Below are 12,314 nucleotides of genomic sequence, written 5' to 3' on the forward strand. Positions count from 1 at the left end.
TGAGGCTATCCGGCAAATGGCGCTGTGCAGGGCGTGGGCGGGGCAGGTCGCACGGGATCAAACAGGGAGGGCAGAGGGAGCAGTTATGGCTGCTCTCAGTCCCAGCAACTGCTGCATACCTCGGAGAGAAAGCTGGCCTCGCGTTCCGACCGATGCCAGAGAGTCCCACTTCTCCTGTTTGAGTTTGGGTCCCTAGAGACTTGCCCAGAACTGGAGCTCAGAGCCTGAGCCTCCTTCCCGATTGAAAACGACAACTGGACCCTCAGCCACCAGCCCGCTCCACCTGCACCTCCGTACCTTTGTATTTTCCGCACTGCGCCTCCTCTGAGCCTCAGTATGCTGTTCTCTTTCCTTCTAGTTGAAGAATTTCCCCTCAGCCAGCTTTCCTGTGGTTCTGGATGATGTCCGTTCCGTCTTTTAGTTGTATTTTTGAAGTGGTTGTTCGAGACAGCAAACTCCGGTGTTTACCTATGCCGCCATCTTGGTTCTCCCCCCTGACTCAGTCATTAACGTCTTAGAAAAGACACTCCTCCGCTGCAAAAAGAATATGTCCCAAATGTCACCCCTGGCAGTGAACGCTGTTCTCTTCAGAGTACAGGTGACTCTAAAATTAAGTGAAACCCTGATTTGGCTGTGGAGACAGCACTGGTGTAGACCCAGAGCCACCAGACCCCGGGAGGGGTGCTGGGGACACAGTCCTTGCCTGCAGAGAAGCAAGGAGGATGTGAAGCAGAGATTGTATTTAGAAAGCCTCTGGCTGCAATGAGAAGAATGAAATGGGGAAGATACAAGCAAAGCAGTTTCTGTAAAAACCCACATGAGCGGGGAGAGAGAAGTGAATTGATTCAAAAAAATAATTAGTGAGCCCAGCCAGCATGGCTCAGTGGTTGAGCGTTGACCCATGAACCAGGAGGTCACGGTTTGATTCCCCATCAGGGCACATGCCCCGGTTACAGGCTGGATCCCTGGTAGGCGGTGTGCAGGAGGCAGCCAATCAATGATTCTCTCTCATTATTGATGTTTCTATCTCTCCTCCTCCCATCCTCAATAAAAACATATTTTTAAAAAAGAGAGCCAAAAGTATTTTTTAATTTATTTTATTGATTTTTTACAGAGAGGAAAGGAGAGAGATAGAGAGTTAGAAACATCGATGAGAGAGAAACATCCATCAGCTGCCTCCTGCACATGCCCCACTGGGGATGTGCCCGAAACCAAGGTACATGCCCTTGACCAGAATCGAACCTGGGACCCTTGCATCCACAGGGCGATGCTCTATCCATGAGCCAAACCGGTTAGGGCAAGGGCCAAAAGTATTTAGGATATTAACTCAGATAAAATGTTAGGTGGCTCCTGTCTCTGAAGTTAATTTACGTATCATATCAGAATACGTTTGTTCCAGGTCGCTAACCATAAAACAGGTGTTAGTGCAATGCTGTTCTTAATTACTCACGTCACTGTAGGGCCCATATACGTACTTTGTTTCTATCACAGAAAACAATTTTTGATAAACAGTGAGCCAACCTAGTGCTTCTTTGTGTAGACTTAAAATATACATCTGAAGGCAAAGTTAAGATAAACTGTTGCCCTCATATTTTATACATGTTCTCTTATTTAGTTTAACTCCTTCTAGGAATAAAAATAGCTGACTTCAGCTTGTGTAACAGTGGTGGAAATGGGCAGTAGAATAGCCTTTTTTTTGTTGTTTTTAAAGTTGGTCACAACATGGCCTGCTGTCCGTATCAGAGTGTGGACTAGTGGTAGGTGAGAGTCACTGAATGCCTGAGAGAGAGAAGAAAACTCGCCTTGGTTATTCACTTGTTACCACATGGATAGCTTTTTACTATAACAGGTATTTGGATATAATTGTAATTCACTTGTTTGTTAGTCCTAGAGTTGATCTCCATCCACACGAGTTTTTAAATTTCTTTTCATCATGGTGTTAAATCTCTACCCATTTGATGATAATTACTAGTAAGTACATTTCTTGGGTAATTTATGTGTGAAGCAGGCAGATTGGTTCGTAGTTGATGGCTGTAAAACAGCATCCCTCTTGCCCTGGCCGGTTGCTCAGTGGTTAGAGATTTGGCCCACAAAGGGCCAAAGGGTTGCAGGTTCGATTCCCAGTCAAGGGCATGTACCTCAGTTGCAAGTACAGTCCCTGGCCCAATCGGGGATCATGTGGAGGCAACCAGTCGCTGTCTCTCTCTCACATTTCTCTTTCTCCTCCTCCCCCTCCTCACCCCTCCCTTCCACTCTCTCTTTGAAGATCAATGGAAAAAATATCCTCAAATGAGGATTAATAAAAACCCCACAGTATCCCTCTTATTTGGTGATCAGACTACACGCCCTCAGTTCTCCAGAATATTTACTACAATCTAGAAATGAATAAAAGCAGTTACCTGTCCACGCAAATCGTGAAGAGCCACATACTTATTTCTCACTAGAACTTACTTGGCAGTATTTATCTTTTGATTCCTGATGAGCTTGGCTTTCTGGGTTCCTGGCCCACAGCAAGGAGACCCACCTTGTAGAGTCAGGATATGGCTTTTATGATAAGTATGAAGTGTAGCCACAACCAGATGCTAATAGCGGAGATAATACAGTGAAGGTTGTCTATGATTAAATCCTAAGTCCATGAGAAAAGAAAAATTGGGCGCAGAACTATCTGTTAGCAAGGAAATAAGTATTGCATTTGGGGAAAACGCACCTTTAATCATTGTTAGAGCCAGAAAAAACACACGGGGGCTCCCAAAGCTTAAACGACATGTCCCCAGGTCACAAGGCTGCCCATTGGGAAAGCAACTGGGACCAAAATCTAAGACTCCCAATTCCCAGTTCAGTCACCTTCCTACTACTGGCTAAGAAGTGCACATTTCAGTGGTATGGAAAAGTCATTTTCTATTACGTACCTTTTTCTTAAAATGTCATAGCCACCTTTTATGGAGAAATTACTTATATATTCAGTAGCATTTGTCTATTGCCATGTAACAAACAACTCTAAACCACAATAGCTTAAAACAACCACCATTTATTTTGTTTATGGATCTGTAGTTTGGGCTGGAGAATCTGCTGTCTTTTCCAGACTCCCTTAGGCATGTGGTGTCACCCAGGTGGCTTGGCCTCTGAGGATTGGCTGCCCACTGCTAAGTCAGCGGGGGAGCACCTGGGCCTCATGCCCCCACCACTGGGCAGGCCCAGTGTAGTTGTAAGGGGGCCCGTGGAGTCGGGGAGCTTGGAGGCCTAGCCCGATTCAGACACAAGTTGCTTCTCTTCCAATCTATTTTAAAAGCAAGTCAAGAGAATTGTGCAGATTCAGGAGGGCTGGAGAATTGTGGCCATTTTTGCCATCTACCACATTGGCTGAGCTCTTTATATATAACTTACCTAACTTAATCCTTACATCAACGCTGGAGGTTCGGGCAGAATTCCTATCCTACAGGTGAAGTGGTGAGTGATGGAACCGCATGGTGGTCACCTGGGAAGTGGTTAGAAATGCAGAGTCATGAGCCACCTCGGATCTGTTGAGTCAGAATCTGCACATTAACAAGATCCCAGGTGATTCTGAGAAGCACTGCACTGAAGGGAGCCTGGGAAAACCATCCTTAGAGAGGCTGGAGGGAGAACATTCCAGGCAGGGAGAAGCAAGAGCATGGCCTGCAGGTAGAGCCTACAGGCATGTGAAGGAATTCCTGGACTGGACGGGAGGAGGTCACATTTCTGCAGTAGAGGGAGGTAGTGTGAGGCTGACAGGATCTCTGATCCTGAGGAGGAGTCTACCTTTTAGGAAGCCGGACCAAGGAGGGCCTGGAGGGGAGCGTGATGAGGTGGTGCTGTCATCCGGGCATGCCATGGGGACGGCTCACCAAGGGAGGGGTAGTGACAAGTAAGAGAGCAGTGGTCCAACCTGGGAAGCATTTCAAAGCACATCCCACTGGGCTTGATGCCAAATTGGATTCTAAGGAAAGTAAGAGAGGAAGCGAAGGTGGTTTCGGACTGCCAAGTTCTGAATTGTTTCCCAGCCTTTGGGTTGGGATGTTATCTTTGCATACATTTCTTTGCTACTGAAAAAGAAGGTATTTTTTGGTGATAATGGTGGTTTTGCCAAGAGTCCTAAATTTGTATGCCCACGTGAATGTCCCATACACAGTGAGAGAATTTGGGAGGCGGGCTTTTAGTTATAGTGAAACAGCTCTTTGTAGAGTTCTTCTACAAAGACCCTTATTAGACCCTCCCAGCTGCACTGGGGACATCTGTGTAGGTAGGATGATTATGCCCCGTTCACAGGTAAGGACACAGATTTAGCGATGTCACTCAGTCAGGACTCGAACCCAGGCCTACTGACTCCAAGCCCAATGTTCTGTCTGTGCCCTGAAACATGCTGCAGGCTGTATATTTGGTCTTTGGAGGAAATTTTCAGTCTGATCAGTTTGGGGTCTGGTTTTGTCTTTCATATGCACTGTGCCAACTCAGAGAGGTGCTTGAAAATTTATATGGTTAAAAGTTGATTTTAAAGTGACTATTTCATAGACATTTGAAAACACCTCATAAAAACTGGTTTCTTTCCTCACCTGGTTTCCTACTTTTTAAAATTTCCATACATTGACCCCGATGACAACAAATTGCACTTTATATTTCAAACGATGTGAGCTACTTTGCAGCCTTTTCCTTTGATTCTTTGAGTGATAAGAAGATTATGAATATTTCCAATTTGCAGCCTTTTCCTTTGATTCTTTGAGTGATAAAAAAAAATTATGATTATTTCCAAATGCATTTTTAAGCTTGTTCTTAAGCAACTAAGCTTAGGCTTAAAAAAGAAAAAAAAGTATAACTTACCATCGATTATAGAATCATGACCCCCAAAAGTGGTCAAAACACCTGGTTGTATGGAAACTGAGTCCTAGAGAGGAGTTCAAGGGTACCCCACGAGTTGGAAGCAAAACTGGAGCTGGACCCCTTGTTTCTAACCCTGAGCCCTGTACGTGGGACAAAGTGCATGTACTGCTGCAGTGCTTGCCGAAGAGAATCATAAAACAGAAATAATTGGCAAGACAGTGAAGATGTAGTTTACAAAGTACAACTTATCTGCATTCTCTTTTAAACTTGACACGACAGGCTTTATGATTCTCGTTGGGGTTTGGTTTTGGTGAGGGAGGCCAGGTGTTCTAGGAGTGGATGTAATAAAAGCTCCAGAAATACACTGCAACCCAGGCCGAGGCCCAGCCTCAGAAGCCGGCTGCTGGGGGCAAGCCCCCCCCATCCCGCAGCACTTTCTGAAGCTGAAGCGCCTGGATAAGTGTGGCCCTGGTGAGGTGAGCATGAGCAGGCAAACCAAGGAAGGTAGAGAAGTCGCAGCCCGCTGGTGGGGAGAAAGCTGGAGGCCTGTTTTTTTTTAATACTCAGCCTGAATTCAAAGATGTAATGGGGCATAGGAGTGTGACTTCTACGCCATAGCAGCAATAAAGCTAAAGTGACTTCAGAGGAAGTAAAATCTCTGAAATCGCAATCCTTGAGAGACCATTGTCCTGTAAGACCTAATTAGACAAACAAAAGGCAGGACAAGCCAACAAATAAAAACTCAAGAATGTGCCGTCCTAGCTCTGCATGGGGCCCTTGATGGCAGGTGTGACTGGGTGGGGCTCACGCACACGCCCGCAAGTCAGAAACCATCTGAGTCACCCTCAGACACAGGTGACAGCATCATACACACATGTGGTCCCATTAAATCTCTGCTCCCTGGTGGTGGCTGCAGGTCGCTCCTGGGAGCCCTTTAAACAGAAACCGGGGCAGGAGTTGTCCCTTCTTCCCTCGCTAACCATGTGGGCCACTGCGCTTCTGGAGTGAGTCAAGGAGCCTGGAATGAGGGCTGGACGCCGATCGGCTGTGAGTCCTGACTCTGCCACGTGCTGGGGGGCCTCGGGAGGACTGTCCCGTCACCCCCTGGGTTTTCGTTTCCTTCTCCGTAAAACGGGGGTGTTGCCTGCCTCCCCTAGCCTGCGTCTGCACTTGGTAACTGTTTAATAAATCGCATTCTCCGCCTCCGTGGCCTTTGTTTTTTCGGATGTAAAAATGTCAGGTTTGGATCAGGCGGTTGTAAATGCTTCCTGTGCCTCACGCGTGTAAAGAATTTGGGGTGAAATGTAGTAACAGTTCCGTGTTTGCATCCGTGGCGAGGAGGGCGGTGCCAGGGAGTTAGTTTTGAGGAAACAAAGGTTGAGCCATCTGAGAACGCAGGACTTCTTGTCATGCTGAAGCGATCATGCGGTGAGTATGCAGACGAAAGGAAGCCATAAAATATGGAGAAACGAGAGATGAGGGAGGTGACATTTTCCTGGTCCTCATTTCCATGAAGGATTTTCAGAATAAGTGGCATTTACCATATTTAAAAGGGAGGGCCATCGCTTTGCCTGTGGTCCTTTATATAGTTTTCATCCTTCCCTTTGTATGTTTACTTGGACTTAATATGTATATATTAGAAAGTGTTTTCACTGTAGAGGGCCCACACCACTTAGTGGCATAAAAGGGTTTTGTGTGTGTGTGTGTGTTTTCCTGTTAATGCTGAAAAGGCTAAAATCTAAACGATCTTCTGTTGAACAGATGAGGCTGTGCCAGGTGGTAGGGATACAAAGGTGAGCAACAGGGACCTGGACACAGTCTGGACACAGTCTGGACACAGCCTCGACACAGCCTCTTTTTGGGGGGTGGATGTTGAGCCATACAGACCTGTCACCGGCTTCCTGCAGGGACCGAGAGAGGAGTCCTGGGCCTGTGAGGGTGGAGCGGGAGCTGGGACCTGGTCTGCGAGGCAGGAAGGGTTTCCTCGAGGAGGGATGGAGGAGAAGGAGCCGCAGGGGTGGGGGTGTGAACAGCCTGCTCACACCCCCAGTTGGCACTGTCCCTTGTAATGTCTGGAGTACTTGGCAAGGTAGACAAGATGGTAGGTGGAAGTGAGATTATACAGGCCTTTGTCGACCTTGTGCTGTCATCTGACCTCAACCAGTCTGGCCCTTCTTATTTATCTAGAGGTGTTTGTTTGTTTTTTGGGGGGTGGATGTTGAAACCTCCAATATTTAGACGTGGGTGAGGGTAAAGGTCTCCCTCACAGCCTCACCCGTGGTCCAAAAGCAAACCTCAGGCTCAACTCAGCCCCACACGCCAGCCTTGACTAGTGAGCAGGAACGAAGACAGCCATGCATCCTGCTGTGTAGGCGTGGTGCCACGCCTCTTTCTGCCCTTTTAGTTTCTCCAGCTCTATAGTTCATGGAGAGTTCGTTCGTTAGAGGCAGCGTGACACTCTTCAGAGGCAGGAAACAGCAAGAAACACCTGAGCTCCCACCGGACAAGGCATTTTTTAGCCATGATCATTGGGAACTGTTGTGACCACCGGTTCCTGGATTGCCACCATCCACAAGGTGATACAGGAGTGGGAACGCCTCTCCACCATTTCTAGCCATCCACACAAGCAGAACTGACTTCAAGGGAATATAACTTCTAATATCCATTTGCTAGTTAATAAAGTCATTTGCATTGTTGAGAGATAAAAGAAGCCAACATAACTGTAGTTACCACCTCTGGACTGAAGCCCTCTGATAATAAAATTCTTACTAATCATCTCTGAAGTGTATATTCCTGATTAGGGCAACTAATTTAATCTCTGTCCTAGGGTAAAGATTAAAATCACACCCATAAACCTCAGGCTATCTGTACTGACATATCTCAAAGTGAAGTCCAGGTAATACAGTCATTATAAGGCAATGGTCTTTATCTTAAGAACAGTGAGAAGCTATTGAAGGTTCTAAACTGGAAAGTAACAAGATTTGCATCTCTGGCTGCAGTTTGGGAAAGGGAAGGCGAGACTTGGGGGGAGAAGAAACCAGTTAAGAAGAAGCTGTTGTATGGATGGTACTGACTCTCCACTTGAATAAAATGGAGGTAATCAGATGGAGAGAAGTAGATTGGTTCCTGAGATGCTAGGTGAAATGACTGGGACCTGGCGATGGTTCGGAAGTGGGAAGGGAGGGAGGAGGTGTCCACACTGAGTTTAGGACGGGGGACACAAGGAATTTTGTTGCAGTGTTTATGATCAAAAAGAAAAGATTCATATGCTATCAACATACAATAGTTAAGTGAAGTACGATTTGTGGACATAATGCAATGCTCTGCCCTGATGAAAGAAAATGAGATGTATGTGGGATGACGTGGTGGAAGGATGTCAAGGATATAATCTTAAATTTTAAAAAATTTGTTGACGAAGCATGCACTTAGTGCTTCATTGTAATACAAATAATAATGATTTCAGCTACTACTTAACTTAGCCATTGTAATGATTAGACTTAGTACTTATAAGTGAATTATCTGGAACAAAAAATTCCTGCCAGTGATTATCTGTGAGGCAGAGATTATCAGGGACATTTTCAATGTTCATTTGACACGTCTGTACTCTGCATTTATTTTGCAACTGAGAAATCGGACTTTGCAGAACATGAGCAAACGACACTGCTTTCATCATGACAACTCCTGATCGTTCTGTCCCACAATGATTTCTCCCTCTTCTGAACACACAGACCACATTCATTCCAGAGTGTTGGATCCGAAAGGGGTCGGTCAGCCCTGGCTGGGTAGCTCAGCTGGTTAGAGTGTCATCCCAACAGGCCAAGGTTGCGGGTTCAATGCCCGGTCGGGGCACATACAAAAAGCAACCAGTGCATGCAAAAATAAGTAGGACAACAAATCAATCTCTCTCTCTCTCTCTCTCTCTCTCTCTCTCTCTCTCAAATCAATCAATCAATAAAAAAAATTAAAGGTGGTCAGTTAGTTCAACATGTGCACTTCACATCCAAGGAAACAGGCCCAGAGAGATTAATGTCTTGCCCTTGTCACATGACCCTAAATTAAGAGCAGGGCCAAGATGAGAATCCAGGGTCATGCTAACTCTTAATCTAGGATCCTTCCTACTGCAAGAAGCTAAGTCTTCCCTAACACTCACTGTACCTGTGAATAACTTGGCTTTTATTGGACTGTGAAGTGAATAAATCCGTCTTTCTCCTTCAATAAATTAGGTGCTCAGACTGAGACAGGCGGTGTCCAGTATCGTGTTCAACACGCTGTAAACGCACATTAAAGGGATTTGACTTGGTCTTCAGGTCCCAGAGGCTAAAGGGACATTCAGGGAGGAGGAGGACTCCCACACTTGGGTGGCCCTCACCCAGCTTCCTCCCCCACGCCCATCCCCACTTACAGAAACACACACACTTATAAGGGTAAGTTAGGGCACCCAGCACTGGGCTGCCTTGCCTAACTGGTTATGCTGGAGAAATGAACTTTGGGGTTAAGGGAGGGTCAGTGAGGACACTTTTCACCAGGGCAATATGCCAATCTCCTAAACTTCCTAAAGGAAATGGCTTGCTGTTCAAGGATCCTTTTAATTGGTTGATAATCTCAGTGACTTCGCCCAGCTGTCTTCAGAAAACTCACTTCCTAAGCCTCTCAGAGGCCCCTTTCACAGAGTGTGTTTCAGGGACTGTTCCTTTTACAGAATCACAGCCACCCCTGAGTGTGGGCCCCCAGCAGTGTTTCAGCTTGTCCATCCACACGCACGGCGGCAGCCCAGCCAACTGGGCGCTTCTGCGTCAGAATTCAGGGACAGAAACAAGTGTAGAGAACTGTACTGTCCTTAGACCAGGCGCTACCCAGGGAGTTACATGCCCCAGTCTGGGATGGGATGTGTGTGTGGCTGTCCTGTGCATGGTGCCTGATGCTATTCTCCTTCTCCCCCGAAGCTAATCGGATGCTATTGTCTATACCGCGCTACACCTGACATCTGGTGTTTATCACCTAAATGGGCCGCGGTCTTTTTGAAACTGTTCTGCTCCTATTTTGCAAATTTGGTGAGTTGTTCCCAGTGTTTTATTAATGTATTTCAACTCAGCATTTTCCATATCTTAAAACATTTCCATTTTTTAAATTACCATCTGTTTTATTTTTTAGACCCTATGCGCGCATGCACACACACACACACACACTCACATGCATGTTTATATAAAGTTTAGTTTTAAACTCAAACCAGTTTCTCTTTCTCCCGTTGCTAATCATGTGTGTGTGTCTACAATGCTTTAAGTATTTACGTTCTCCACATAATGCATTTGTACATTTTATCTTAAAAGTTGGGAAAAACAGTAGTAGTTAAGTATCACAACTGTGGTATGCTTTTAACTTATAAGAAAGCTAGTATGTTGATGTGGTGCAAAGAAAAACATAAACTTAAAGTACTAGTAATTACTTTCCCTTCGGTAAGCAATGTGTCTGCCTTTTAGGAAGCTCACATTATGCTTTCCACACGTGCAGAATCGTAGCTTCTGGAACCCTGGCCTCCCACAGAGGCTGAGCGTGTGGTGAGGGGAGAATGCGCGCCCTTCCATGGGGGAATACCTGGTGGACTTCCGTTCCAAATGGAACAGGAAGGAATGTGAGAGGGTCACAACTCGGCAGATCTTAGAGTCAGAAACATCCCTAGATGAGAGGACTGGTGAGCCCTGGCGGAGTTAGAGAGTTGGTGTGATATCCTTCTAACCCAAATCGGGGCCCTGTGTGCGCGCCTTCCAAAATACCTGGGAAAGGTTATGTTTCTCATTGTGCTTTTCAGCTATGGCCAGGCTGAGCAATAATCTATCGGACTCACCGTGATCTTGGCATGAGATACAGTTACCAAATTTTCTACTGAAATACAAAACATATTAAATGGACAACAGGATAGATTGAAATTGGTCTGCTCTGAAAACTCAAGGATTGATGTTCCCCATAACTTGCCCAAATTAATGTTTTTATGCCGACACTGTGACACTTGGGGAGATATAGATTATATGCCTCAACAATGAAACATTTTGATTGTTAATGGGGATTATTATAGCCTCTATTGGAAATTAAGATTTCCATGAAAGAATTAGAATGTAAGGGTCTGTAGGTGTAATTGAGAGCTAGACAGGGTGGATTCAATGGTGTCTCCTAATATCCACAATTAACAAACATTTGAGTATCTTCTATCCATTTTTTTTTACTTGATAAAGTAAATAAATGTAAGAAAAAATTAATTACCTCAAAATCAAAAGAGCAGAAATGCTTTCCTGCTAGAACTTCTCAGTTGGGACCATTGGAGGAATATTTATTTCTGTTGAAAGTATAGGAAAACCGAAGCAGAAACGGATTCTGTGTCTTTAAATTTGAAGATATTTTACAATTGCCCTTGAAGTTTCTATTTTCATTTGTTTGCTTTGGGTGGGACATGGAAAAATATTTGCCTACTGTATGTTACTGATCTGCATGCGTGTGTTCATGAATTTCCTTCCCTGGGAAAGGTGGTAGGCAGTTCATTGGTGAGGTCTGTTCTTTCTAAATGTTTGCACAGGCATGAATTTCTGTACTAAAAATTGGTAAGTTTATTTAGTGCCTGAGAGTCAGATCTAAGAGATGTTTCTGAGATATTCAAAAGGATGAAATTTGAGGAATTAAACATTGGGTTTTCTAGTTACATATGATTACCAAAGCTACCCTAGTTATATAATCAGTTTTTTTCATTATAAATCAGTTTTTCACAAAGTACTGATGAAGTCTAATCGTTTGGGAAATCTTAATTTGCTTGTTTAAATCACTTTTTAAAATATTTTGGTAATACCTTTAAATTATATTCAGTAGCTTGGTGGCAAGGTTTTTGTTTTTTTTTCCTTAGGGGAATTAAAATTCCAGTAGTGCAGAAATTCTTATTCACTCAACAAATATGCATTGAGCATTTCCCATTTGCCTGACCTATAGAATGAGTATAAGTCACCTCATCTTTTCACAAATGCAAAACTTTAATTTGTAAATGAAAGTCTTGAATACTATTCTCCCACACCATGCTCTTGGAATATACATTCATTTATCACATTTATTGAGTGAGGCATTGAGCTGTGTGCTGACTGGGATGCAGACGTAAACAAAGAAGCCCCTGTTCTCATGTGGCTTGTAGTCTCTACCAGGAAAAAGAACATTTAATAATCACAAAAATAAAAATAGAATTTCACATTGTGGTGCCACAAAGGGCAGGTAAAGGGGGTGTGTCACAGCCTGTATGGGAACTGATTTAGATGGGAAGGGGAGCGGGGTCAGGGAAGTCTTTTCAGAGAAAGTGACTGCTCAAAGCAGAAGAATGAGAGAAAGTTAGCCAGGGAGAGAGGGAGAAGAGATTGGGGTGGTTTTGGGTTTTTGTGTGTTTTGTGGGTGTGTTTTTTTTCAGGGGGAAGGGGGTAATGGGATGTGTGTGTGTGTGTGTATGTGTGTGTGTG

The 12,314-nt window shown here is 44.7% G+C and overlaps 1 protein-coding gene across 2 annotated transcripts in view; it reads left to right on the top strand.

Annotated features, from left to right (window-relative positions):
• The window catches only part of LOC102756189 (chromosome unknown open reading frame, human C4orf19), a 70,104-nt gene that overhangs the window by 3,707 nt on the left and 54,083 nt on the right, over nucleotides 1-12,314 (top strand). Inside the window, exon 1 of one of the 2 annotated variants that reach the window (XM_006759281.2) lies at nucleotides 9,812-9,884. The exons of the other annotated variant lie outside the window; for it this stretch is intronic. The gene's annotated coding sequence lies outside the window, so the exon portion shown is untranslated. Of the gene's footprint in view, nucleotides 1-9,811; nucleotides 9,885-12,314 lie in introns of those variants that run through there. 2 annotated transcript variants of the gene reach the window in all.

This window comes from Myotis davidii, unplaced genomic scaffold (genome assembly GCF_000327345.1).
Source record: "Myotis davidii unplaced genomic scaffold, ASM32734v1 scaffold235, whole genome shotgun sequence".
Classification (NCBI taxonomy): domain Eukaryota; kingdom Metazoa; phylum Chordata; class Mammalia; order Chiroptera; family Vespertilionidae; genus Myotis; species Myotis davidii.